This window comes from Lacerta agilis, chromosome 8 (assembly GCF_009819535.1).
Source record: "Lacerta agilis isolate rLacAgi1 chromosome 8, rLacAgi1.pri, whole genome shotgun sequence".
In the NCBI taxonomy this organism is placed as follows: domain Eukaryota; kingdom Metazoa; phylum Chordata; class Lepidosauria; order Squamata; family Lacertidae; genus Lacerta; species Lacerta agilis.
In genome coordinates, this window is record NC_046319.1 from 74858079 (window position 1) to 74885984 (window position 27906).

The 27906-nt window shown below is 46.3% G+C and overlaps 1 long non-coding RNA gene across 1 annotated transcript; it reads right to left on the reverse strand.

The window, feature by feature from the left end:
• Positions 1-5920: 5920 nt before the first annotated feature.
• Positions 5921-8846, reverse strand: LOC117051719. Its single transcript, XR_004427206.1, has 4 exons — positions 8771-8846; positions 7387-7481; positions 7097-7138; positions 5921-6351 (listed from the first exon to the last, which is right to left on the reverse strand). It is a non-coding gene; the product is annotated as an uncharacterized LOC117051719 (long non-coding RNA).
• Positions 8847-27906: the final 19060 nt, after the last annotated feature.

Genomic DNA, 27906 nt, shown 5'->3' on the forward strand with positions numbered 1-27906 from the left:
GCGGTTCCTTAAATTTATTTTTAACATCTGCATATCCAAATTAACTTAATTTGTTCATTTATTCATATACTTTAAATATATACTCTTATGAAACTGCAGGTTATTACAACAATCCTGCCAATGTTCTTATCTGTTTAAAATTTCTCTGTAAATATTCAATAAACTATTTCCATTCTTTTATAAAAAGTTGATCTTGATTTCTTATTCTTCCGGTAAGTTTTGCCATTTCTGCATATTCCATAAGTTTTTGCATCCATTCTTCCTTTGCTGGGACTTCTACTTCTTTCCATTTGGGGGCAAGTAACATTCTTGCGGCTGTAGTAGCATGCATGAATAAGTTTCTATACAGTTTAGGTAGTTCTGTTCCTATAATTCCCAAAAGGAAAGCTTCTGGTTTTTGGGTTTTTTTGTTTTTTTTTACAAACATTATTTTAAACATCCTTTTCAATCCATTACATATCATTTCCCAGCAAGCTTTAACCTTACTACAAGACCACCACATATGATAAAAAGAACCTTATTTCTCTTTACATTTCCAACACTTATTTAATTTAGATATATACATTTTTGCCAATTTGCACAGTGTTAGATACCATCGATATTTTCCCTGTAGTGATGTATGGAAGTCAGTGCTGGACCATAAAGAAGGCTGATCGCCGAAGAATTGATGCTTTTGAATTATGGTGCTGGAGGAGACTCTTGAGAGTCCCATGGACTGCAAGAAGATCAAACCTATCCATTCTTAAGGAAATCAGCCCTGAGTGCTCACTGGAAGGACAGATCCTGAAGCTGAGGCTCCAATACTTTGGCCACCTCATGAGAAGAGAAGACTCCCTAGAAAAGACCCTGATGTTGGGAAAGGTGGAGGGCACAAGGAGAAGGGGACAACAGAGGACGAGATGGTTGGACAGTGTTCTCGAAGCTACCAATGTGAGTCTGACCAAACTGCAGGCGGCAGTGGAAGAAAGGAGTGCCTGGCGTGCTCTGGTCCATGGGGTCATGAAGAGTCGGACATGACTAAACGACTAAACAACAACAACAACAACAACAACAACCACAAGATACCATCAATATATCATTTTCATAACAGCCCAGAAATTCTGTTGTTGTTGTTGTTCAGTCGTGTCCGACTCTTCATGACCCCATGGACCAGAGCATGCCAGGCACCCCTATCCTCGACTGCCTCCTGCAGTTTGGCCAAACTCATGCTAGTTGCTTTGAGAACACTGTCACTTAGCCTTAAATCTGAGACCCCAGTTTCCCACCCAATGAAGGCAGATACATTTTCCTGTCCACTGCACAGAGGTCCTGCTAACCAAACGCTCGCTATGTGAAAATTCACTTATCCAAAAGTGAGGAATTAGTACCCAACCTGGCTATATACACTGTAGATTCAGATATCCAAACAGTTGGACCTGCATGCATCCTTAAACAACCTTTTGGGGGTTTCTCCCTGGTGCAATGCAGGCGTTTCACCAGAAACCATGGTGGGAGGGAGGGAGGAAGGGGAAGACATCGGTCAAATAAGAGAGCATTTTCCCCTTCCTCATTTGCCTCCTGCAAGGTTTCAGAAGGTTTCCTCAGTTTTTTCCTCATCATTTGGTCGGGAACACAATAGAAATTTCCCCATAGGAATCAATGGAAATCATTGACTTGAGAACACTCACCTAACTCTCCACCTCAGAGCTCAGCATAGATTTGGGTGCACAAGAAGTAAGAATGACTGGACAGCAAGTTAATCATACCTGAAATGGTGATGTTTGTAGCCCCTGTGTTGGTAACCCCAGGACCTTCTGATTTAAATGAATAGGTTCCAGAGTCACCTGGCTTTAAATCTGTGATGAGAAGGGAGCAATCTGTGTTCACAGTCTCCCTGTCAGTGTAGGCATCTCCACGGTTCTGACCAACATGTGGAGGTAGGAAAAAGGTAATAATAACGTTTCTTTCTTCCTCTACCCCTCGGTACCATTTGCAGGTAATAAACGCCTTCAGATCAAGACCTTCTGGTGTTAAGGTGACACGATCTCCTTCTTTCAGCACATCTGGAAAAATTCTGATATTTATAGTTGTCTCCTGGGCTTGAGTCAACAGGAAGTAGGAACTCAGGACGGAGGCTGCAGTGTGGAGAAGAAAACAAAATACATGTTCTAGTAAAGAAGAAGAAAAAAGGCATTTCCCGGAGGTATCCAACCCCTGCTGAAATGTCACGGCACACTCTAAATATCCCAGTTCATATCAGTGATTTCCCTCAGGAGCTGTCCTGCAAACACAAAGTCCAGCCCCCACTGGCGAACGAAGCTGCTTGGCTACCTGGAGCGGCAAACCCGGGGGCACCCCCCAGGGGCGGGGTGTTGCTCCGTAGCGCGCATGCGCAGCGTCGCTCCGTAGCGATGCATGCGCATGTGTGCTACGGAGCAGGCAGAGGCGAGGGGGGGCCAGGGAGGGGCATCAGCAGCTGATGCCCCTCCCTGGCCCGTCCCTCGCCTCTACCCCAGCCAGAAAAGGAAAGCACGCTCTGAGTAGGTTTGCAAGCAACCCGACAGCAGGCGCTTAACGGGCGGTGGGGCTCGGCTTGGGCGTCGTGCATGGGGGGGTGCGCTGAGTGCCCCCCCCCTCCAGGGTGGCACTCGGGGCGGCCTGCCCCCAACGCACCCACCTTGCTCCACCCCTGCCAGCCCTTACTTTATTGAGCGACCAAGGCAGTTCCTTTCCTAGCAGCTCAGCCTCAGCCTTCTTCTGGGGCAGGCATGAAGAAAGGGGAAGCTCTCTTGCATTTCCCCTTCCAAGACCCTCCCATGCTTCTAGGTAAGTAAGCGGTAGCGTAAAGGGGCCCAGTGAAGGAGGTCTGCTCCCTTGTCTGTGCTCACCCACTTCAGGGACTCAGAATGACTCCTTTCTACTCACAAGGCCCGGCATCTCACTGGGTACCTAGGTTCCTCCTCCAACAGTTTTGCCTCTCCATATCTGGCTCAGAAAGGACTGCAGCCTGGTACTCTGGTGTTCAGCGTTCAAAACTCCCACTGTTCCAGGCACACTTTGCGACAGGGAATTTCATCAGCGCGAGCAGTTTCTGAGCTCTGGGTGCAGTACTGCACCAAAGATTTCAGATTAAAATTGCAGAGGGGAAGGAAAAGAGGACCCTTTTCTGCGTCCCCACTACTCTCTGAAGACTGTAGAAGATACCCTCTTAAGAATATTAAGGGGGTGGGCAGGGAAGGACTAAACCATGTGAAATATGAACATAATATTTTAGCTGCAGATCATTAATTTTCAGCTTTGTATTCTGTTGTTGCACCCATAACCTAGGTTTAAAGTGCCATTTAGCTCCCAGCTTTCATCTCGGTTTCTAATACTGCTGGTGCTACCCTCAGAGCTCTTTCCTGAGATGTCTCTGAGGTCATGATCCTACCCCCAGCTCAGCTGCATGTAAGCTTCTTTCATTCCAAAAGGAGTTTTTATGCCCTCTTCCAGCACTCTTACCAGCGACCCCTTTGGAAATGGGGTCCGGATTCTGCATCCTAGCAGGTAGGAAACCGAAGTGTACAACAGGGTGGTCCCTAGCAGGCCTTTGTACTTTTGCATATAAATACATGTTTAAAAACGTATTTTCACTCAAAACAACGCCATCCTCTAATTCGAATTCTTGAGAACTGCACCACCACATTTTGAGATGTATGAAATCGGGTGCAGAGTTAGGTTTCGACATCTGCATTAGTGGGAGAGATGCAGATCTGTGATAAAAGACCAAATTCCTCCAGCGTCCTCAGCTCCCCCCAAGTAAGTCCTCCCCATTGCAGGGTGCTGTCCTCTCACCTGCTAAGAGCAGCATCTTCCAGGAGACCTTCCAGCCACGGGTGCTGTGTGGCCTGTCCATCTTGTGGGTGCACTTCCTGGAGGATCGGTTTGGCTCTCTGTCCCTTCACAGCTAGTGCTGTGGGGTCTTTCTCTGCTCCTTGCCTAGCTCCTGGTTCCAGCACCACTGCTGACTCTGAGCAAGTCTCTGATCAGAGAGACAGGGACGTGGCCGCTGAATTTTCAGCACTGGGTCCCCCCCCCCAAAGGGTTGGAAATCATCCAAACAAAGCTCTTTTGTTCACTTCCTCCTATGCCCTTATCAGGCAACCCACTCATGGAACTTCTCACCCAAATACTTAACTCGGCAGAACCCACCTCTCTGCGTTGGGAGCAAAGATGCGATCTGAGATGAAGAGTGTGCATAAGGAGTTGGCAACTTTAGGGTTCATTACAGAAGAGGTTCGAAACAGTGGTCTCCAAACCAATCCAGACCTGAGACCCATCTTAGATTTCCAACCGTGACTTGGGGCCCTACTTTCACATTTTTAGTTTTCATTTAGGCTTAATAGGGCTAGCGTTTAAACCCGCATCACGCCCTAAGGCATTGGTGTATTATTTTTTTGCAGCAGGAGTGAGCCCATATTTCATGCATTGTTGGTCAAACTCCTGAACCCTTAACAACAACAACAACAACAACAATTTATTTATACCCCGCCCATCTGGCTGGGTTTCTCCAGCCACTCTGGGCAACTCCCCACAGAATATTAAAAACACGATAAAACATCAAACACCAAAAGCTTCCCTAAACAGGGCTGCCTTCAGATTTCTTCTAAAAGTTGGATAGTTGTTAATTTCTTTGACATCTGATGGGACGGTGTTCCACAGGGCGGGCGCCACTACCGAGAAGGCCCTCTGCCTGGTTCCCTGTAACCTCACTTCTCACAGTGAGGGAACCGCCAGAAGGCCGTCTGAGCTGGATCTCAGTTTCTGGGCAGTACGTTGGGGGTGGAGTTGCCCCTTCAGGTATACTGGGCCTTTGAGGCCGTTTAGGGCTTTAAAGGTCAGCACCAACACTTTGAATTGTGCTCGGAAACGTACTGGGAGCCAATGTAGGTCTTTCAGGACAGGTGTTCTATGGTCTCGGTGGCCGCTCCCAATCACCAGTCTAGTGGCTGCATTCTGGATTAGTTGTAGTTTCCTTTCAGTTGTCGTAACCTCTGCTTGATTTCCTTTGGTTTTCTTGTGGTTGATGGAGCAAGAGGGCAGGCCTGCATTGCCATTTAAGCCCATGTGTTAACCAAAAGAGACTTTCTTTGGCTTTCTAACACTTTCAGTGCCTCTTTTCATTCTCTGTTACTGCAGCTCCCCTCCCCTGCTCAACTCACATGACCCTGCTGCCTCCTCTATGCTCTCTGTATGGTTTATTTATATGTACACCACTTACAAGTGAGGGATATTAAGCAGCAAATACATGTCTTAAAGATGTAAATCAGAAGTTTCTTCTGCACACACACAGTTCCAACCTCCATCCATGCAAGCAGAAGGCTTCATCACAATTCAAGGCAACAACACTCAAGGAGGGCAAGGATTAGGACCTGACAAGGTTCTCCTTGGCTGGATTAGATATAAGCAAGGGGAGAAACTTGATACATGTGGAAGGTTGGTTTGTAAGCAGGAAGAAGAAATCAGCAACAGAGCAGGGGTGTGTTTGTGATCCTAGGCTCCTCTAGGTGTTGTGGGACTCTAGCTCCCATCAGCCCCAAGCAGCATGGTGGGGGTTCATGGGAGGTTGAGCCCAGCAATATTTGGTCTGCCAAATACTGGTGTTGCGGAGCACAGGTGGACAGGGCTGAAGTGGTGTTCCTAAGGCAAGTTCAGTTTGCGCTGAAGGCAAATCTATCAAATGTGCACATTTCCCAAACAATATGGGAACGAAAATGCAGGCATCCTACAGAATTCACACGCACCTGAATCTTGCAATGCCGTTCTGCAAACAAATGATGCGTACAAGCATGTATATTTTAAGGGGGCGTGTGCGTAATAATGAATATAGTCATGAAAATGACAGGAAAAGATGCATCGCATTCGGAGAAAGTGTTTGCAAAAAGCTGAACGCTAGTCAAAAAATGCATACAAAAATGTGTTTATTAGGAGAGGTGTACACAAAAAGGTTGATGAATTTTCATGGCGATTCCTCGCCTGCTCAGCGTTAATCCTTTAGTCTCACGAGATGCAATTCTGTTTGGCCTTTCCAGGGAAAACTTCCTTTGTGTCTCTGTCTCAGTATCTGCAAGTCTTTCCCAACAGGAGAGTCCCTTGGGGACCAAGGCTAGCTCTTTTCTTCAGAACGAGGACTAGGATTTCCAGAAGGACCTGGCCCTGCAGAGAAAATGTCCTGGTCCTTACAGTTACTCGGCTGCAGCTGAAAGGAAGAGATCCGAACAGGAAAGAGGCTTGAAAGCCCGGGAGAGGCCTCAGCAGTGGAGAGGAAGTTGCTGGGTCCAACTCTTATCTCTTCATCTCTTCGTAGACAGACTGGATTCTGGGCTGCAAGGTCTAAAGAGGAAATGGTGATGGGTCAGGTGGAAACAAGAAAGTCAGGTCCATTTTGGTTTTGAATTGTTCTCCAGGGCAGCATGAGACTAAGGGTGGTGTCATTTCTTTATTTATATTCTTGGAAGCAGAACATCTTGTAAGAAGAGAAGCAAATCAATGCAAGTGCCTTTTGTCTGGGTAATTTATATCGGCTGGGAACCTCGGTGCCCTTCACATGGGAATTCAGATAGATTACAACACAGGGATTGCCACTGTAAAAGAGCAATTTCAGGGGCAATATCTGCTGCAATATCCTTTGGTGCGCAGAGGGAAAAGCTTATATTTCCTGAGGTACCCATTTCTATTATAGGAGATTTTGCCCACGTTTGCACTGGGTAGCCGAATGACAGGAGTGCTGGTGCCCGGCAAGCTTCCCTTGTGAATGACTTACAGACTTGGGGTGCCACTCAGAAAAGGCCCTGTTTGTGGCTGCCACCCATATTACCACTGAAGTTGGGGGGAATCTGGAAAAGGGCTTCAGAAGATGGTCCAAATTGTTGGGTAGCTACCTGTGGGAGAAGGTGAACTCTAAGGCCCTAAACTGTATGAGAGAAGCTTAAGGCCAGCATTTTGACTTGTGCTTGAGATCAAACTGTAATCCAATGCAGATATTTCAGTAATGGGCTATTATTTGGTTGATAATGGATATTTTGAGCCCAGTTGAAATTTTCCAAACATTTCAAAGGGCAAGGGACCTTCTACTCACCTCATATATGTTGTTGGCCTTGGAGGAGCTTTCGGGCTTAACCTGGATAGAACACAAAAATATGCTGAAGCTTATACTAGCACAGACAACTGCCGAATCTTCGAGTTCTTGCAAATGGATTGTGGCCAACATTCCCCAGGAAAAGGGTAAATCAATACCACAAGGGGGGGGGAGGTATGGCTGGCATCTTGATGCCAAAGGCAGGCTGTGAACTCATTGAAAAATCTGCCTGCATGAGTAAAATCCATTTCACGACACACACCCATCTGGAGGCCCCCTGATTCACTCACTTGAGGTTTTGTTTGTCCAGATGGTGGATCATTCTCATATACCTGAGGGGTAGGTACAACCAGAGAAGAAGTTCTGCCATTCCGATGACGGGCACCTGCAAGAGGGAGGAGAAGTCTGGGAATAAGCTCTTAACATGGAATCCCACCCTTTTACAGACTATACACTTCTGCCTCTGACAACAGGGTAACATCAGCTAAACTGCAGAAAACCCTTTTCTTTACACTCTTTTTTGTTACCCATTTCTATCTTGTCCTTAACAAGAAGGGGAACAGCAGTTTTTACACAGGCACACATCCTGAAACAAGTGAATGTTTTAAAACCTTCAGAGACATTTGTGCATCAGATGGACTGGGGAGATGCTGGTTCAAATCCCCATCAATGAAACTCACAGTGTGGGTTTGGGCTGGACACTTTCAGTAGCTGGACACTGAAAACATGGTTAAGGCTATTTGTTTAATTGACACTGAAATGGAGAATGCCTATGCCTATTGCTGAAAGGGTTTAACATGGGGAAATTCCACTAAGTGCTCTCTGAGCTTCTTGGAGGGCTGATAATTGTTATTCTTTGCTAGCTAACACCTGGGTGTTTAACCTTAGATCAGGTGATTAAGGTATTGAATTGCAAATTCACCATCTTGGAAGGGTGGTGGCTGTCTTTGTTCCTGGGCCGTGAAGGGGAAAAGATGCATAAAAGAGCCCTGCTGAAGGGAGTGAATACAGCTCCAGTCAAAATGGAGGCTGTAGGAAGAGAGAGGTCTCTGCTTGTAGATCTGTTTGGAATCATATTTTATTTTGAATATGCTGAGCCTGTGCTGGACAGCAAAATATATTGCATGGAGTTATTTGGATGTATCTTTGATGTTTTGAAGAAAGTTCTGCAAGTTAAGCTTTGAATAATATCTAATGGGTCTGGACAATGTTTCATTCCAAAAGGAGTTAGTTTTTTATGCATCCAGTCTCTTCAAGCTGCACAATATTCCTGCATTGCAGGGGGTTGGACTAGATGACCCTCAGGGCCCCTTCCAACTCTACAATTCTATGACTCTATGGGTTCCAGCACCTCTTTTTCTAGAAAAATAGCACTGTGTTTGTGAATGTTTGCATATGTTCTTTTATGTATCATCTGTTCGGCAAATGACGTTTCTGACTATTTAACGAGTGTCTGGACAATGTTTTGATTCCTAAAAAGGAGTCAGTCTTACACACGTTTAGCTACCTAGCTGTACAATATTGCTACTCTGCAACAGCTGCTGTCCCTGCCACTGACCCCCACCCCCCCTAAACCCTTGCTTACTGGGCTTCTGCTACTTCAGTCTGCCTCATGGGTGGGCCAGCCCTGACAAGGGTCCCCTGAAGTCTGGGATCTGCTCTGGTTTTACTCACGGAGAAAGAGGTAAGTCAGGGTTCCCATCAGCACCAGTATTGCAGCCAGAGACCCGATAACAGCCCCAGCGAGGGCTTTAGCAGAACTGGAAGGAGAAGAATCTGAAGAGCAAGGCAGATTTTTAAGAGACGGAGCGATGTCATAATTAAGGACTGCTTGTAATCTAGCCTCTATAGACTCTATGGTAGAAGGAGGGGGCTGGACATATGGTAGGGGGGGGCATTATCCTGTATGCACAGCTGCTATGCACAGTGAGCATTTCCGGACCAGCAAAAAAACAGCAGCAAAACTGTCCACCATACAGTTAGGAGCAGAGCTTACTCTGTTGGGTAAACTACATTTTACCTGTGTGCAGCTGTGAGCCTCTTCACATAGTGAGCCCATCAGCATTACTAAAGTACCACCATGTCAGGGACTGGCTACATGAGGAAGAGGGGTGGAATTTGCCCAACCAACAGCTGCTCAGGGAAGGCGCAGAGGAAGAGGATTTTGAGACTGGGGACTGGTGGTGGGATTCTGGCCACACCTTAGAGGAGCTGGGAAGTGCTAGAAACAGGGTGCTCGAGGGATAGTGAACAGACAGGACAGGGTGAGGAGGTGTCAATAATAATAATAATAATAATAATAATAATAATAATAATAATAATAATAAAATATTTATACCCTGCCCATCTGGCTGAGTTTCCCCAGCCACTCCGGAGTGGCTCCCAACAGAATATTATTATTATTAATAATAACAATAAAGCGATAAAACATCAAACATTAAAAACTTCCCTAAACGGGATGCCTTCAGATGTCTTCTAAGAGTCAGATAGTTGTTTATTTCCTTGACATCTGATGGGAGGGTGTTCCACAGGGCAGGCGCCACTACCGAGAAGGCCCTCTGCCTGGTTCCCTGTAGCTTCACTTCTCGCAGTGAGGAAACCGCCAGAAGGCCCTCGGAGCTGGACCTCAGTCCAGTCTGGATGTAAGCACTGAGAGTGATGACAGACGGGTGGCAGACCCTGCAGTTCTCCATCAGAGCCACTCTGAGGGTTTCTCTGCTGACAGCTTGCTCCCCCCGCCTGCCCCCCGCCGACTCCTAGAATGAGGCGTCCATTTCATGTTGCCTAGCAGAGAGCCAGGCAGAAACGGAGCCTTTCTCTCACCGGCATAATCTACCTCCACACAAAAAGCGATAGATAGTTAGAAACCACCAGCATGGAGAGCAGAGTCAGGAGGAAAGGTTTCATGTGTTTTTTAGTGGATCACTCACATGCCAAAGTTATCTTACTGGGGTTGCTTATAGCATTACTGACAGGGTTGACTGCCTGACATGTATAGATCCCTCCGTCCTCTTTGGTGATGCCGGTTAGCATGAGGGTTCGGTTCCGGTCAGAAAGCCCAGTCTTAGATAGGACAGGATTTCCATCCTTGGACCAAAGGATGAAGACATCAAGGCGGTCAGATGTGTTACAGTATAAGGTGACAGTTGTGTTTTCTGAAACTAGGGATTCTGTCGGCCGCAGGACTGGGTGGGAGAGGATTTCTGCAGATGAAACAGAAATACAGCCATCATTTGTGGGTCCTCATGGTCACTGAATCTGGTTAAGGTGTCTTCAGTTGTAGCTACTAAAGAAAGCCACTTTGAGGCTGTTACTCAGTATAGCAGGGGATCATTACAGTAGCCTAGCCTCCAACACATCGCAATGAAAATCCGGGATGCTGCCTTCCAGAGCCATACTTCTGCACAAGTCACGTGATCGCAGCCCTGAAAAAGCGCTTTTTCAGGGTGAGTTTGCGATGCAAAATCATGCAAAGGAAGGACCCAAGGGTCATCTAAGAAGAAGAAGAAGAAGAAGAAGAAGAAGAGGAGGAGGAGGAGGAGTTTGGATTTGAAATCCCGCTTTTCACTACCCGAAGGAGTCTCAAAGCGGCTAACATTCTCCTTTCCCTTCCTCCCCCACAACAACAAACACTCTGTGAGGTGAGTGGGGCTGAGAGAAATGTGACTAGCCCAAGGTCACCCAGCAGCTGCATGTGGAGGAGTGGAGACGCGAACCCGGTTCACCAGATTATGAGTCTACTGCTCTTAACCACTACACCACACTGGCTCTAATCCAACCCCCTGCAATGCAGGGGTGTAACATCGCCCGGCTGTGAGGTGTCATGGCCGCTCCCTGCAAGGCCCTTTCCAACAGGCCTAGGGGGCGGGGCACAGACTCACCCAGCCCTACAAAAGAGGCTCCTCATGAGGCTGGAGGAACAACGCCCGGCTATTGTTTTATTGATTTAATATGCTGTAAACTGCTTTGAGATTTGTATTAAAAATATAAAGCGGTATAAATAAAGAAATAAAGCAAGATCACAGTGTTCAAAATGGCCATCGTTCTCTGGTGGGGGGGAAAACACAGGATGTCCCGGTTTTACCAGCACAGTTGAGGGGTATGCAGTATATTGTCATTGAGGTATCTTAAAGGGATCCTGCAGCTTCTAAAGTAGCATCCTGTTATTTTCGACACATAATTTTGACCCACTATAAGTTAATGCAGGAATCAAACAGTTGTCAAGGCCAGGTAGCTTTTGGGATTCTCCCCGGTGTGTTGGGAGGTGTTTATGTCCATTTTGCTTGGGGTTAGGGCACATTCAGGAAACATAAACTTTGTTCTGCTAAGCTGCTCCAGGAAAGAAGCCGTGTCCCATTAGCAGAACTTTAAAAACAAACAAACAAACAAACAAACAAATCTAAGCCTTCGCGATTCGCTTATAATTACTGAACTCAGCCAGATGGGTGGGATATAAATGATAAAATAATAATATTATTAATTTTTATTTATTTATTATGATTGGGCTTCTCCACAGAAGGTGTTGTTCTGGGGGCAAGTTTACTTGGTCCTCAGCAGATGCAAGACTCAGCGGATCATAGAATTGTAGAGTTGGAAGGGACCCAAGGGACATCTAGTCTAACCCCCTGCAATGCAGGAATGTAACAGCTCTGGACAGATAAAAGAGATGGGACATTTGGAGGCACCTCTAAAACGTGAGAAAGGAGGGGGAAACAATACCTGAGATGGTTATGCTGGTAGCTCCCATTTCATTTCGTAGAACTCCTCCCACTTTTAATGTATAAGTTCCAGAGTCGCTCAACCTTAAATCTGTGATGTGAAGGGAGCAGTCCGTGGCCCCAGACTCCCTCCCACTGAAGGCAGGTCCATTTTTCTGTTCAGTAAATGGACTTAGCGAATAAACAAAGATCTTATTTTTCTCTTCAGCTGCCCCTCGGTACCAGTGGCAGCTAAACAGATCAACACGTCCTGGTGTTAAGGTGACACTCTGACCTTCCCTCAGGGCTTCTGGTTCAACTGTGATGTGTATTCTCATCTTGCCCTGGCCTGGAATCAGCCGAAAGCAAGAACTTGGGATGGAGGCTGCAGGGTGGAGAAGAAAAAGAAAGAAAAGAAAAGAAAGAAAAAACGGTTCTAGGTCAAGACGATGGAGTTGCCAAAGGGTTTCAGACCAGTGCAAGTTAGCTTAAATTCTCCTTCACTGTAACTCCCCCCATCCTTCTCTACAGAGTTTCAGTGTTGGAGTGGTGGTGATATGTGAAAATGGAACTTATTGAGGGTCGGAAAAACAATGACCCCTCCGCCATTCCAGCTGGATTTACGATCTCAGTCCAGTGCGCTTCTGTTGCGTCTGGTCTTCATCTCAAAGCAGAGATTTAGCAGCGAAGAAACAGCAGCCGTCTGCTGGAATGATACACGCTCAGACGTTGCTTCTAAAAACTAAGGTGCTTTTATTATACAGCAGAAAATAACAACAGCTATCCCGGAGAACGTTCGGCCATGTCTCTCCATCATCAAACAATATCGAAAGTAAAAAGTACATACACAGAACAAAGAAACAGCCCAAGGTCATCCAGCAGCTGCATGTGGAGGAGTGGAGACGCAAACCTGGTTCACCAGATTACAAGTCTACAGCTCTTAACCACTACACCACACTGGCTCCAAGCACTGATATGGTTTCTTTGATGCTTAATTGAGATCTAAGCTCTCTGTCTCTGTAAGAACCCCAGCCTGCCCCCCCCCTAGTACTTCCCCTCTATCTTTCCCCACAGCTCCTTCGCTGGAAGGCTGTGGGACACCTTCAAAGTCCTTCTCCCTCTCTACTGTTTTTAACTCCAGCTCTCTTCATTCAGATTCCCTGCCAGCAACCTCTGTGGAAATGGTAAGGCAGCAGCAAGGCGACCCTCCATTTTAAAATGTGCACTTAAATATGCACCTTATTGCATGTTTTAAAATGCATTTTCTCTCAAAATAACAGCTTCCTCTAGCTGGATTTCTGGAGAATTCCATCTTGACAACTTTTGGAGAAGTATGAAATCTGAGGGAGAGTTAAGCTCAAATCCCCACATTAGTCCGAGAAATGCAAATAAAGTCAGACTGCATCAGAACTGGAAGGGCAGGATCCTTTGGGCATCCTCTACTCCCCCCAGTAAGTCCTCCCCCTTGTAGGGTGCTGGTCTCTCACCTGCTAAGAGCAGCATCTGCCAGGACGCCATCCATGACCTGCCCATCTTGCAGGCACCCTTTCTGGGGGCTCGGTTTAGGCTGCCTGTCTCCACACAGCTGGTGTTCTGGGGACCTTCTCGGCTCCCTGCCCAGCATGCCGTGCCATCTCTGCCTCCGGCTGAGTCATTGACCACACAGAGGGGAACTGGGCAGCTGAGATTTCGAGACTGGGTTTTCCCCAAGAACTGCAAGACACCCGTACCAGAACTCTATTGCTTCCTCTTATGCCAAGCCACTCCGGGAACAATTTGCTCAAATGCTTAACTCGTCAGCACCCGCCTCTCAGAGGTGGTAGCAAAGATGTGATCTGAACCGAAGAACTGGGCCCAGGCAGACTGTCATACAGAGTTGGGAAGTTTAGGATTAATAATGGAAAAGGTCTAAAACAGTGTCTTCAAACCAATCAGGACCCCAAATCCACCTTAGACTCCCAACCAGGAACTTGGCACCCAATTTCACATTTTCTTTACACTTAATAGTGTTAGTGTCTAGACACACATCACACGCAAAGGCAGTGGTTCATGCCATCCTGGTGTGGCAAGAGAGGAGGGCAACCATGGCAGTAAGATTGTTGTTGTTGTTGTTTAGTCGTTTAGTCATGACCGACTCTTCATGACCCCGAGCACGCCAGGCACTCCTGTCTTCCACTACCTCCCGCAGTTTGGTCAGACTCATGTTGGTAGCTTCGAGAACACTGTCCAACCATCTCATCCTCTGTCGTCCCCTTCTCCTTGTGCCCTCAATCTTTCCCAACATCAGGGTCTTTTCCAGGGAGTCTTCTCTTCTCATGAGGTGGCCAAAGTACTGGAGCCTCAACATCAGGATCTGTCCTTCCAGTGAGCATTAAGGGCTGATTTCCTTAAGAATGGATAGGTTTGATCTTCTTGCAGTCCATGGGACTCTCAAGAGCAGGGGTAGGCAACCTAAGGCCCGTGGGCCAGATGCGGCCCAATCGCTTTCTCAATCTGGACCAAGAACGGTCCGGGAATCAGCGTGTTTTTACATGAGTAGAATGTGTCCTTTTATTTAAAATGCATCTCTGGGTTATTTGTGGGGCATAGGAATTCGTTCATTATTTTTTTTCAAAATACAGTCCGGCCCCCCACAGGGTCTGAGGGATGGTGGACCAGCCCATGGCTGAAAAAGGTAGCTGACCCCTGCTCAAGCACCATAATTCAAAAGCATCAATTCTTCGGTGATCAGCCTTCTTTATCGTCCAGCTCTCACTTCCATACATCGCTACGTGGAAAACCATAGCTTTAACTATACGGACCATCAAAGAAACATTTAAACATTTCCGTGTAGTTATATGGCCACTGAGATCATATAACACCAGTCCTGAAAGAACTACATTGGCTCCCAGTACGTTTCCGAGCACAATTCAAAGTGTTGGTGCTGACCTTTAAAGCCCTAAACGGCTTCGGCCCAGTATACCTGAAGGGGGACGCAGGTGGCGCTGTGGGTTAAACCACAGAGCCTAGGGCTTGCTGATCAGAAGGTTGGCGGTTTGAATCCCCGTGATGGGGTGAGCTCCCGTTGCTTGGTCTCAGCTCCTGCCCACCTAGCAGTTCAAAAGCACATCAAAAGTGCAAGTAGATAAATAGGTACCGCTCCGGCGGGAAGGTAAACGGTGTTTCCGTGTGCTACTCTGGTTTGCCAGAAGCAGCTTACTCATGCTGGCCACATGACCCAGAAGCTGTATGCCGGCTCCCTCGGCCAGTAATGCGAGATGAGCGCCGCAACCCCAGAGTCGTCCATGACTGGACCTAATGGTCAGGGGTCCCTTTACCTTTAATATAATTGAGATTACCTGATGAGAACAAGCTCCCACCTTTCGAGTATGCAGACATCCTCATCCATGTGTAAGAGGCTCGTTTATAATTATATTTTGGGAATGATTCATGTTCTTATGTAGCTGCATTGTTTTGTAGTTTCTGAATGTCCCACGATCATATTATAAGGTAATTATGTCCTGTGTTATAAATCAAGCACTGCTAGGTGTTGTTTCTTTTCATTTTCCAGTGCATTTCATTGTGGCATGAGCAAATTTTTATTTTGAAAGTGTGGCTCAGAGAACTACTGTGCTAAGGTACCGGTGTTGCCATACTATTCCCCCCCCCCCCAATACAAGTGAACCAAAATTTCATGCATTGGTGTTTAATCTTCTGAACCCATTGTACCCTCTCTTTGATTTCTGGAAGTTTTCTCATCAGTGATGCTTGTGGTTGATATGGAGCAGAGAGCAAGTCAGCTGGATTCTTTCGCCAGCAGGAGGAAGATGACTGGGTTCCTTTGGCCTCTCTCCCTACCAAACACCCACCCACCTGAGGTAGGAGGCTGGCCCCGTTGCCCTGTAGGAAGCTATCTCCCTTCCTCTCCCAGCCATGATGGGATGTCAGAGAGAAGTGCTAGAGCTGTGGTTCTGCAGTTGATGGATGCCAGAGGGGAGTGAAGAGTGACCTGCTGGGGGGAACCAGACAGCAGATGAGTGACCCTCACAAGAGGAGAGACTTCTTCTCAAGAATTACTGACCCTCCAAATGTCCCTATTTTCCGGGAGTGTCCCAGATTTAGAGAAGCCGTCCCGGTTTCTGATTTGACCCCGGAATGTCCCGCTAGGATATCCCTATTTTCATTGGGGAAATGTTGGGGTTATCCGACCCCTGAGCTGTCTGAAGGCAATGCTGTATAGGGAAGTGGTTTTTTTTTAGTGTTTAATGTTTTATTATGTTTTTATATATGTTGGAAACTGCCCAGAGTGGCTAGGGGAACCTAATAAGATGTGTGGGGGATAAATAGTAAAATTATCATTATGGAAAGGGGACGTCCCTATTTCCATCGGAGAAATGTTGGAGAGTATGGAATGAGGTCTCTTTTTGGATCATGAGAACTGAACCGCAGCCATCCTTCAAAATTTTCACTTATCCAAACCTTGAAATGCATATATTAAGTGAAAGTGTGCATTGAAAAGAATCGATCCATGAAAATCGCAGGAAACCATGCATCATATTAGGAGAAATTACTTGCAAGGATTAGAACATCGTTCAAAACGGCATACAAAAATGTGTCCAGTAGGAGAAAGATGCTGGTGGGTTTTAATGAAGATTTGCCCACTTCCTTCCTTCCCCCTAAGCGCCAATCCTTTAGACATGTAAAGTGTGATTTCAAGGATTTCAGTTTGGCCTTTTCAAGGGAGAGGTTCCCTCACGTCTCTGTCTCAGTATCTGCAAGTTGCTCCCACCATGCAGCATGAAAGTCCCTCGGGAACCAAGGCTGGCTCCTGTGTTCAGAACAAAGGCAAGGATTTCCAGAAGGATTAAGCCCTGAAGAGAAAATGTCCTGGTCCTGACAATCACTTGGCTGCAGCTGAAAGGAAGAAATTCAAAAGGGAAAGAGGCTTGAGGGCCCGGGAGAGCCCTCGGCAGTGGAGAGAAGGTTGCGGGGGGTCCATTTGTTATCTCTTTATCTCTTCATATACAGACTGGGTTGTGGGCTGCAAGGCCTAAAGAGAAAATGGAGATGGCTCAGGTGGAAGCCACAAAGACATTTTCATTTGCAAACTGGCTTCATTCTGCATGAGTTAGGGCTCATCCATTCTCACCTTTGCCCCACATTTCTAGACACAGAGCTGGGCTTACCAGGTCCAGTAACAACAAACAACAAAGTTGCTATTTTTTTCTTTTGCCTCACCAGTTTCCCTGCGAAAACACACTTCTAACCATCAAATTGGAGCAAACAGCAATGCACAGAGCCAAAGGTGGATGTGGATAAGCCAGGCATTCCCAAACTTGGCCCTCTAGATGTTTGTTTGGGACTACAACTCCCAGCATCCCTAGCTAACAGGACCAGTGGTCTGGGATGATGGGAATTGTAGTCTCAAAACATCTGGAGGGCCGAGTTTGGGGATGCCTGGTATAAGCCCTTTTACTGTGTCTCCTTTGCACGGAATCAGGGCCATCTTAATCATATGCGGCGCCGGGGTGCAAAGATCCGCCCAGTACGTCCCCACGGTTTAAAATTTGTTTAATAATACAGGCGTTTGACATTTGAAGTGCAAGGGATTTCCACTCACCACATATATGTTGGCTGCCTCAAAGGAGCTTTCAGGCTCAATCTGGGTCAAAGAGAAAAAGATGGCGAACATCATTCATCAGTCACAGAATCGTAGAGTTGGAAGGGACCCTGAGGATCATGTAGCCCAACCCCCTGCAATGCAGGAAAATGCAGGAGTCCCATATGGGGATTGAGCCTGCAACCTTGGCATTCTCAGCAACAGCACCCTGATAACTATGCTATCCAGGGTAGGAATGCACCGGCAGCTGCTGAATGGTCTAGTTCTTGTTGGTGCAAATTTCCAGTCGGGCGACTGTTTGTTGTTTCTTTAACTTACTGAATTTCCCCGTGAGCACCCCCCTCCCCACTTCCTGAAAGGGTAATTCAGATGAAATTGGGGAGGGGGGGATGTGGGCTTGCATCACTATGTCAATGGGCACTCTGATATAACTACATACTTGAGGAGTATTTAAAGGTAAAGGGACCCCTGACCGTTAGGTCCATTCGCGGACGACTCTGGGGTTGCGGCGCTCATCTCGCATTACTGGCCGAGGGAGCCGGTGTACAGCTTCCGGGTCATGTGGCCAGCATGAGTAAGCCGCTTCTGGCAAACCAGAGCAGTGCATGAAAATGCTGTTTACCTTCCTGCCGAAGCGGTACCTATTTATCTACTTGCACTTTGACGTGCTTTCGAACTGCTAGGTGGGCAGGAGCTGGGACTGAGCTAGGTTGGCAGGAGCTCACCCTGTCGCAGGGATTCGAACTGTCGACCTTCTGATCGTCAAGCCCTAGGCTCTGTGGTTTAATCCACAGCGCCACCTGCGTCCCCCTTCATATTACTGTCCCCCTTCATATTACTGTAGGTCTAATTTGAGACAATCAAACCTTAGGCTCTGTGGTTTAACCCACAGCGCCACCCGCTGACAAATATCTCATGACAAAAACTCACCCCGAATCACTTACCTCAGGCTTTCTTTGTCCCGGTGGAATAATATTCTCATATATTTGAGGGGTGGGTGTGGCCGCAGAGGTTGTGGTAGAAGTTTTGTCCTTCCTATGACGGACACCTGGAGGGGGGGGGAAGTCTGGGAATAATGTCTTAACACGGAACTCCTTATTCCGGTGCAGACTCTACAGATCTGCCTGTGACAGCAGTGTAACATCAAGCAATCTTCAGCAAAATAATTTCCTACTCGGTTTTCCGTATTCTTATGAGTCTTGTATATTGTAAACCACCCTGTTATCTTTGGATGAAGGGTGATATAGAATAATAATAATAATAATAATAATAATAATAATAATAATAATGGCAATGCTATTTGAAAGAAGTGGGTCAAACTAATGGAGAGGATATAGAAGTGTCTAGGATAATTTAGGAAGTTACTCTACAGACCAATATTGGCCAGAATAGCAGAGCAATAAGCCCTCTATACCTGGCAAAACTGTCCAGCTATTTTCTGACTTCTGAAAACAACAACCCCACCCCCACCCCCAGTAACTGAATAAGCAATGCAAGATGTGTGTTTGAAGGAAATGCAGCTGGACACTGGGATCCAGCTCCGAGGGTCTTCTGGCGGTTCCCTCCCTGCGAGAAGTGAGGTTGCAGGGAACCAGGCAGAGGGCCTTCTTGGCAGTAGCGTCCACCCTGTGGAATGACCTCCCACAAGATGTCAAGGACATAAACACTATCTGACTTTTAGAAGACATCTGAAGGCATCTGAAGGGAAGTTTTTAATGTTTGATATTTTATCGCATTTTTAATATTCTGCTGAGAGCTGCCCAGACTGGCTGGGGAAACCCAGCCAGATGGGCGGGGTACAAACAAACAAACAAACAAACAAACAAACAAACAAACAAGTAATAAAGGACCCCTGGATGGTTAAGTCCAGTCAAAGGCGACTCTGGGGTTGCGGCGCTCATCTCGCTTTACAGGCTGAGGGAGCTGGTGTTTTTCTGCAGACAGTTTTTCCAGGTCATGTGGCCAGCATGACTAAGGCCGCTTCTGGCAAAACCAGAGCAGCGCACAGAAACGCTGTTTACCTTCCTGCCGGAGTGGTACCTATTTATCTACTTGCACTGCGTGCTTTCAAACTGCTAGGTTGGCAGGAGCTGGGACTGAGCAACGGGAGCTCACCCCGTCGCGGGGATTTGAACAGCCAACCTTCTGATCGGTAAGCCCTAGGCTCTGTGGTTTAACCCACAGCACCACCTGCGTCCCTCCAACATAAATAAAAACATAATAAAACATTAAACATTTAAAAATCCTTTCCTATACAGACTTGCCTTCAGACGGCTTGGGGGTCAGATAACTCTGTACCCTACAACATTTCTCTGATGACAATAGGGACAAAACTAGTCCATAACCTCCAACATAGGGGTGTCTTAAGGAAAAGTGGGGCATTCCAGGAACAAATCAGAAACTGGGACGTCTTCTCTAAATCAGGGATGTCTCTGGAAAATAGGGGACACTTGGAGGATCTGAACCATGGGGCCAGTGCTGGTGTTACTCACGGAGGAAGACGTAGGTCAGGGTTCCCATCAGCACCAATATCGCAGCCAGAGACCCGAAAACGGTCCAAGTGAGGGCTCCAGTAGAACTGGAAGTAAGAGAAGCTGAAGAGCAATGCATTTTTTAAAGGCTTTAACGATGCCTGACATCTCTTCCCCAAAGTATTAGGACTAAATGGGTAAATGAAGGAAGGTTGATATTTTAACAGTACCAAGCTTTGAGGCAAAGGCCCGGGAACATATGAACTCCTCCTGGCTCAAATAGGATTGTCTCAGAAATAAGCCAGGGCATTTATGTAGCTATAACCTGGGAGTAAGGAACATTGCTTAATCTAAACTGGGTCTCCCTTTCCTGTATTTGGGATCCCGCAATACAGGTATATGAATAAATGAATGAATACAGAACCTACCCATGGGAAGCTGACACAAAACTCCACACATAAGCTATCATGACCCCTCCTCTTTCTCCCCCCCCACTTCTCTATAAGCTACTACCACACAAAGAGTGATGCTGAGCAGGGCCGGCGTGTCCATTAAGACGAACTAGGCAATTGCCTAGGGCGCCAAAATGGAGGGGGCGCTGGCGAGGCTTGGGCGGGGGGCGGGATGGGCTAGCAGCAGCTTCTCTGCTGTAGCGGAGAGGTGCTGCTTGCCCCCTACACCACCCCCGGCTCCCGCTAAAGCAGGCTTTGGCGGGGGGCGGGCGGCGGGTGGCGCCAGAGGGTGGTCTCGCCTAGGGCACAAGAAACCCTAGCACCGGTCCTGATACTGAGTGTGTATTTGCATACGTGACTCTGTCTGCCCTTCTTGTATATTTGAGCTTCAACACCCCTTTAGAAACCACTAGGATGAAGAGCGGAATCAGAGTTAGGCAGTTGTTAGCATATTATGGTAGTTAAAATGGGATTACTCACACGCCACAGTTATCTACTGGGGTTACTCTAAAGCGTTACTGACAGGGTTGGCAGCCCGGCACGATAGATCCCTTCGTCCTCTTTGGTGATGGCTGGTTAGCGTGAGGGTTCGGTTCCGTTCAGAAAGCCCGGTCTTAGATAGGACAGGATTAAAATCCTTGAACCAACCAATGTGACATCAAGGCGGTCAGAGGTGTTGCAGCGTAAGGTGACAGTTGTGTTTTCTGCCACTAGGGTTTCTGTCGGCTGCAGCGACCGGGTTGGAGAGGATTTCTGCAGACGAAACAGAGAGAGGGCCGTCCTTTGTGGATTCCTTGCGGCCAACTGGCCTCCTCAAGTGTGGTCATCAAGGGAAAGCCACATTTTGGCACTCCTAACTTAAGAAGGGATCATCACAGTAAATCATTGTGTAAATCACCTCTGGTTACGAATTTAATTTATTCTGGAGGTCCGTTCTTAACCTGGAGGTCGTTCTTAACCTCCCGCTGCTGCGCACAATTTCTGTTCATTATCCTGAGGTTAAAGTTCTTAACTCGAGGTACTACTTCCGGGTTAGCGGAGTCTGTAACCTGAGTGTGTTTGTGAACGCTGAGGTTCACTGTATTTGCAAGCATGGCTGTTCTACTAGGCTTGCATGGACGAACACATTTCAGCTATTATATTATATTATTAGTAGTAGTAGTAGTAGTATAGTAGTAGTAGTAGAATCATAGAATCATAGAATCGTAGAGTTGGAAGAGACCACAAGTGCCATCCAGTCCAAGCAGGAAAATCATCAAAGCATTCCTGACAGAGGGCTGTCAAGCCTCTGCTTAAAGACCTCCAAAGAAGGAGGACTCCACCACACTCCTTGGTAGCAAATTCCACTGCCGAAACAGCTCTCACTGTCAGGAGGTTCTCCTAATGTTTAGGTGGAATCTTCTTTCTTGTAGTTTGAATCCATTGCCCTGTGTCCGCTTCTCTGGAGCAGCAGAAAACAACCTTTCTCCCTCCTCTATATGACATCCTTTGATATATTGAACATGGCTATCATATCACCCCTTAACCTTCTCTTCTCCAGGCTAAACATACCTAGCTCCCTAAGCCGTTTCTCATAAGGCATTGTTTCCAGGCCTTTGACCATTTTGGTTGCCCTCTTCTGGACACGTTCAGCTTGTCAGTATCCTTCTTGAACTGTGGTGCCCAGAACTGGACACAGTATTCCAGGTGAGGTCTGACCAGAGCAGAATATAGTGGTACTATTACTTCCCTTGATCTAGTAGTAGTAGTAGTAGTAGTAGTATTAATAGTGCCCCACCTAATTTACTGGGTTGCCCCAGCCACTCTGGGCAGCTTACAATAGATATAAGAACACAATAAACCTCAAACATAAAAAACTTCCCTATACACAGTTGCCTTGACATCTGACAGGAGGGCGTTCCACTACCAAATAGGCCCTCTGCCTGGTTCCCTGTAACCTCACTTCTCACAGCGAGGGAACTGCCAGAAGGACCTTGAAGCTGGACCTCAGTGTCAAGGGCTAAACGATGAGGGTGGAAGTGCTCCCTCAGGTATATAGGAGCTGAAGCCGTTTAGGGTTTCAAAAGGTCAGCACCAACATTTTGAATTTGCTCAGAAATGTGCTGGGAGCCAGTGAAGATCCTTTAGGCCCAGTGTATATGTTCTACACAACTTGGGCTGGAGGAAGCCAAGAAGCAGCTAACTTCATTTCCCCACGTAGTCCCACAGAAAAGGTATTCCTGCTTAATTCTGCTGAGTTCAGGAATGGGCCTTTAGAACTTTCTCAGTGACCTCTGCATATCCAAAAAAAATAAGATTTTCTGCCTATTTGTGCAAAGTTGCTGATGTCATGGGCGTTTTGTGCCAAGGCTAAGATGGGGGACACAAGCAGGGCTCCCAACCCTACTTAAAACCATTAATTTCTAATAATCCAATAATCTGATAAATAATAATAATAATAATAATAATAATAATAATAATTTTATTATTTATACCCTGCCCATCTTCAATAGCAACCAAAAATGGATGCCTGAGGCAGATATTGTGCTTTCTCTAGTGCTAGACAAGGCAAACAACAGAATGCTTTCATGTGTTCCAGGAGAAACAACCAGGAAGTCAACATCAGACAAGAGAAAGTCGAGAATTCCAGCAGCTCCTCCTCCAGCCTTGCTGGCTGTTCTGTTCAGCTATAACATTTCAGTTGCAACATTGAGTTAACAGGAAGCAAGACCTGAGAACTGAGATTATGGTAAAGGAGAGACCCCGCCCCCTTTGAGCAAAAGGCCCATTCTATGAAGTTGAAAAGAGAGCTTTCGGTCTAGCTACCGCATTGTGCTGGGAAACTAAAAGCCGAAAAGAAACATCTCATAGCTGGAACCTAAAGGGAAACTTATTTTCCAAACCTTCATTATTTGCTTGTGATTACTGAACTCAGCCGTTGTGCCTGGCTTCTCTAGGGCAGTAGATGTGCTGGGGCAAGTTCAATGGAGGATATAATACGGTAATCATAAACTCTAGAATCGTAGAGTTGGAAGAGACCACAAGGGCATCTAGTCCAACCCCCTGCCAAGCAGGAACACCATCAAAGCATTCCTCACAGGTGGCTGTCAAGCCTCCGCTTAAAGAACCTCCAAAGAGGAGACTCCACCACACTCCTTGGTAGCAAATTCCACTACCAAAAAGCTCTCACTGTCAGGAAGTTCTTCCTAATGTTTAGGTGGAATCTTCTTCTTGGAGTTTGAATCCCATTGCTCCGTGTCCGCTTCTCTGGAGCAGCAGAAAACAACCTTTCACCTCCTCTATATGACATCCTTTTATATATTGAACATGGCTATCATACCACCCCCTTAACCTTCTCTTCTCCAGGCTAAACATACCCAACTCCTTTAGTCAGGAACTGAACAGAGAACACAACTTTGAGGGATAAAAGGAGGTTGCTTCTAAATGCACCAAGGTCACCGCTTAAAGATGGGAAAAGTAGGGAGACTCATACCTGAGACAGTTAGGTTTGCCTCGCCGTTCCGCGTATCACACAGGCAAACCCATTGCCAAGTTACATTCCCGAGTCGTTTAGCCTTAAAAGTGTGATGCGAAGGAGCAAATGGGTCGACAGTCTCCCTCCCCGTGAAGGCAGGTCCTTTTAGCTGTTCCTCAAATGGAGCTACAGCATACAGTAGGTAGATATTCGGTTTTTGTTTTCCAAATGTCCCTTCGAAACCAGGTGCAGCCGCGAATTGCTTCAGATCAACACTTCCGCGTTAAGGTGACACTCTGTCCTTCTCTCACTCATTTGGTAAACTGTGATGTGTATTTCGTCTGGCCCTGGGCTTGAATCATGCAGGAAGGCAAAGAACCTCAGGATGGTAGCTGTGTTATGGAGAAGAAGAAAAAACACTGTACTAGGCCAAAATAAAAATAATGGAGCTGCCAGTAGTCATGAAATTGATTCAGTTCACATGAAAATCAGTCTATCAGATTTGCACGTCCCAAACCGTACAACAATGAAAACAAAGATATTCTTAAAAATTCTCACTTTACTGAATTTATGATGTAGTTTCCCAACCAAGTTTACTCCCCCTGAATATGTGGAAGAAATATGTTCTTAGCGAACATGATATACAAAGTGCATACATCAGAAGAAATGCTTCCAACAAGTGTACATTCGTCAAAAACTGCACACAAAAACATGTTTATTAAGGAGGAATGCGCACTAATTTGTGGAATAATTTCAACGAGCCATTTAAAAATAAATCACAGATTGCTTCAAATGTGGAGAATGAGTTTGAGATTGGAAAAACGGTGAAACGGGAGGAAAATCAAAATCCGACTTCCTACCTGGAGTAAGTTCCATTAACATAAACAGAGCTTTCTTCTGATCGACATGCGTGGGAATATACCGTACGTATGTTTCTCTGTTCTGTGTTGCTTTTGTATATGTTCAACTGCATGCTTGTAAACTTCCTTCTTTTTGCATTGGTCTACAATTTTAAAAGAAACCACTTGTTGTTGTTGTTGATCCATGGACAGGGATGTGTCAAAGGGGTCTGCTCCCACCCTGAAATATACTCGGAGTCAAGTGTGAACTCAGTACATAACACACACCCTCTTCCCTCCTCCCTCTTATACAAATGGACACAAACACAGGGAATACAGCCATGAAGAAAGGCTGCGGTTCCCTTTCAGCACCTTCCTAAAGTCCCAGGCTTTCTCTTACACCCCAGTTTGGCTCACCTGCTAGGCTCAGATGACGCTCCAGCCTCCTCCCCATTGTGGGACTTCACAAGCTGGATGCTGCCGCCAGCAGGACCACCAGGATGCCTGGGTTCCTCCGGCCGCTCCTGCTTCCACTCAGCCGCCAGTGACCCCCAGGTCGCTCGCTGTGCTTTGCTGGATCCTTCACCCCAATAAGACAGGAGGCTCCCTCTCTGCCCAGAGGAGTGTAAAAGCTGTGATTCTGCAGAGGGGAATGGGGAAGGAAGGCTGCTGGGGAGGAACCACACAGCAAATGAGGCCAGCTTCAGGAGAGGAGAGGCTTTCTCATATTAGAGGAAGGAAAATGTCAATCAGATCCGGTGTGGGGTAACGTTTTCGGGCAGAGGGGCGCATTGCCTCACAGACAAGCTTCTGGGACACTCAGTGGGGGGTGGATGCAGTGAGAGGCTACATTCCAGCAACACAAGGCCAGGGTAGCGTTCTTTCTTTCTTTCACAGCTCGATTGTAATAAACGGCTCAGAGGTTTCCTTACAATCTCCTTATATCCCTGCCCAAGCATGGAGATATCCAGGGGAGTCTCTGTGTGTGGTCGGCCAAGGCTCGGATGCACTTTTTGCAACTACTAGAAGCCATACCTTTGGTGACCTGGGCCCGAGCCTGTGGAACTCCTTCCCACATGAGAGCACACAGGCATTCTTTTTACAGAGAACCAAGCAGAGGGCCTTCTCAGTAGTGGTGCCCGCCCTGTGGAAAGCCCTCCCATCAGATGTCAAGGAAATAAACAGCTACCTGACTTTTAGAAGACATCTGAAGGCAGCCCTGTTTAGGGAAGTTTTTAATGTTTGATGTTTTATCATGTTTTTAATATTCTGTTGGGAGCCGCCCGGAGTGGCTGGGGAATGAATTATTATTATTATTATTATTATTATTATTATTATTATTATTATTATTAGAATTTTATTGGTTTTATTCAAAACAAAGAACAACAAAACACATACAACAACACAAACACAACAATCAAAACATAATGAAAACAAATACAAACCACCACTGAAACACCAATAATTCTTTTTCTTGTTTAAAACAAAAAATAAATAAATTCTTGTTTGAATCTATACTGGGTGACTTCCCCCATTTTCTCTCCTTTGGTTCCACTTATAATTTACTTTAATAACTTCTCATCTTAAAATTTATAAATCATCCAAAAAAATCTAAACATAATTCTTAATATTTAATTTTACTTCAAACTAACCTATTACTTCTTAACTCACATCATACATCTTATTTCACTTAAACTGCTGCTAATAAAAAATTAACATATCTCTTCACTAGTTCAAAATCTTAAATTCTTAACACACTGACTTCAGGGTACCATAATAAACCGTCCTAGTTATATTTTAAATGTTTCATCCTATCTCTTTTCTAACCATTTTCCTTCGCCATCTCGGGGTCTCCCCCCAGATATTTCTCCATCTCTCTCCAATCCCATTGCCCAGAATGTTCTCTTCTCTATAAATCCACAGTTCCAGACGCAGTCCCATAAATGTCCTTGCAGGGAGCTTCAGGATACACAAATCATCACCTTCCAGCATCTCCACTTCAAAGTTCCAATCATCTTCTGATCGTAGATTCACAAATCTTATTCCCATCATTCCTGGGCTCTCACCCCAGAAATTGGATATAGGTTGTCTTCTAATCCTGGGTCTCTCACCCCAACAGGATTTTCCATCTTCTCGGAGTTGCACAGACACTGTACTTTGGATTTCAAAAATTTCCTTAAGTTCCCTACCAAGGTTTTCTTCCAGTTTAACAAAATTCTCAGAGTCTTTCCTGTGGGATATAACTTTTCTTCGACATCCTGGTTCAACAGGTTTAACTTCTGATTCAGCAATTCCAACCTCAAAAGAATAATCCTTTGTTCATGCGTCAGTCCCGAGTCTAAAGCCAATCCGAAAACGAAAACCAAGCATGGCAGAAGCGGGCATAGGGCATCAAGTTTCAGTATTTTTCCCTCCCCAGTCACAAGTTTCAGCAGCCATTTTCCCCGGAGTCAGGGTGAAAAGATTACACTCCAACAACTTCACGAAGAAATATTTCCACCAACTTAGCCCCCCCAAAAGGGATTCAGCCAGTCTCACTTATCCAGAAAAAAGACACTCCATCGAAACTTTGTATCCACTACTGCAGCAGCAGTCACAGTCAGAAACCGTTATTTCTTCTTTAAACAAAGGGAGGAACGGGCTTCCTTTTTAACATACCTCCCGGAGCGCCAAATGCCAGAGAATTTAGGTCCGATTGTTCCGATGCTCACGGCCTGCGGGTTTCTTCTTTTTCCTTCGAAATCAGGTAGAACGAACTCGCCCATTGCAAGCGGCGGCCGCCGCTTCACTGGCCCGGTTGGGGCATGCCTCCACAGCCCGGCGCCGTTGTCCCTTCACTCCCTCTCCCCCTTTACAGGGGGAAAGGGAGAAGGGTTCAGCGCCATAGTGGGCTCGCTGGAGAGCCCGTGCTGCGGGACGCTCGACCCGCAGTTTAGTGGAGCCCCGCTGTGCGGTAGCAGGGCTCCTACCCCCGGGCCGGCCTGGGTCGTTTCGCTGCCGAAACGACCCACAACTGCCCGCAATGGCGTCCTCGCCGGAAGTCTATTATTATTATTATTATTATTATTATTATTATTATTATTATTATTATTATTACTACTACTACTCAGCTGCAAGTGTATGACAAAGACTTTCTCATTCCAGCAGTAGCATTCAGGGGTGTAGTGTGTGTGCATATAGTGTGAAAATAACATGGAAACATGGATTTTATTGGGGGGGGGAATATTTGAAAAATGTGAACATTCGTCAAAACTATTTGGAAAAATGTGTATATTACATTAAATATATTATATTTACA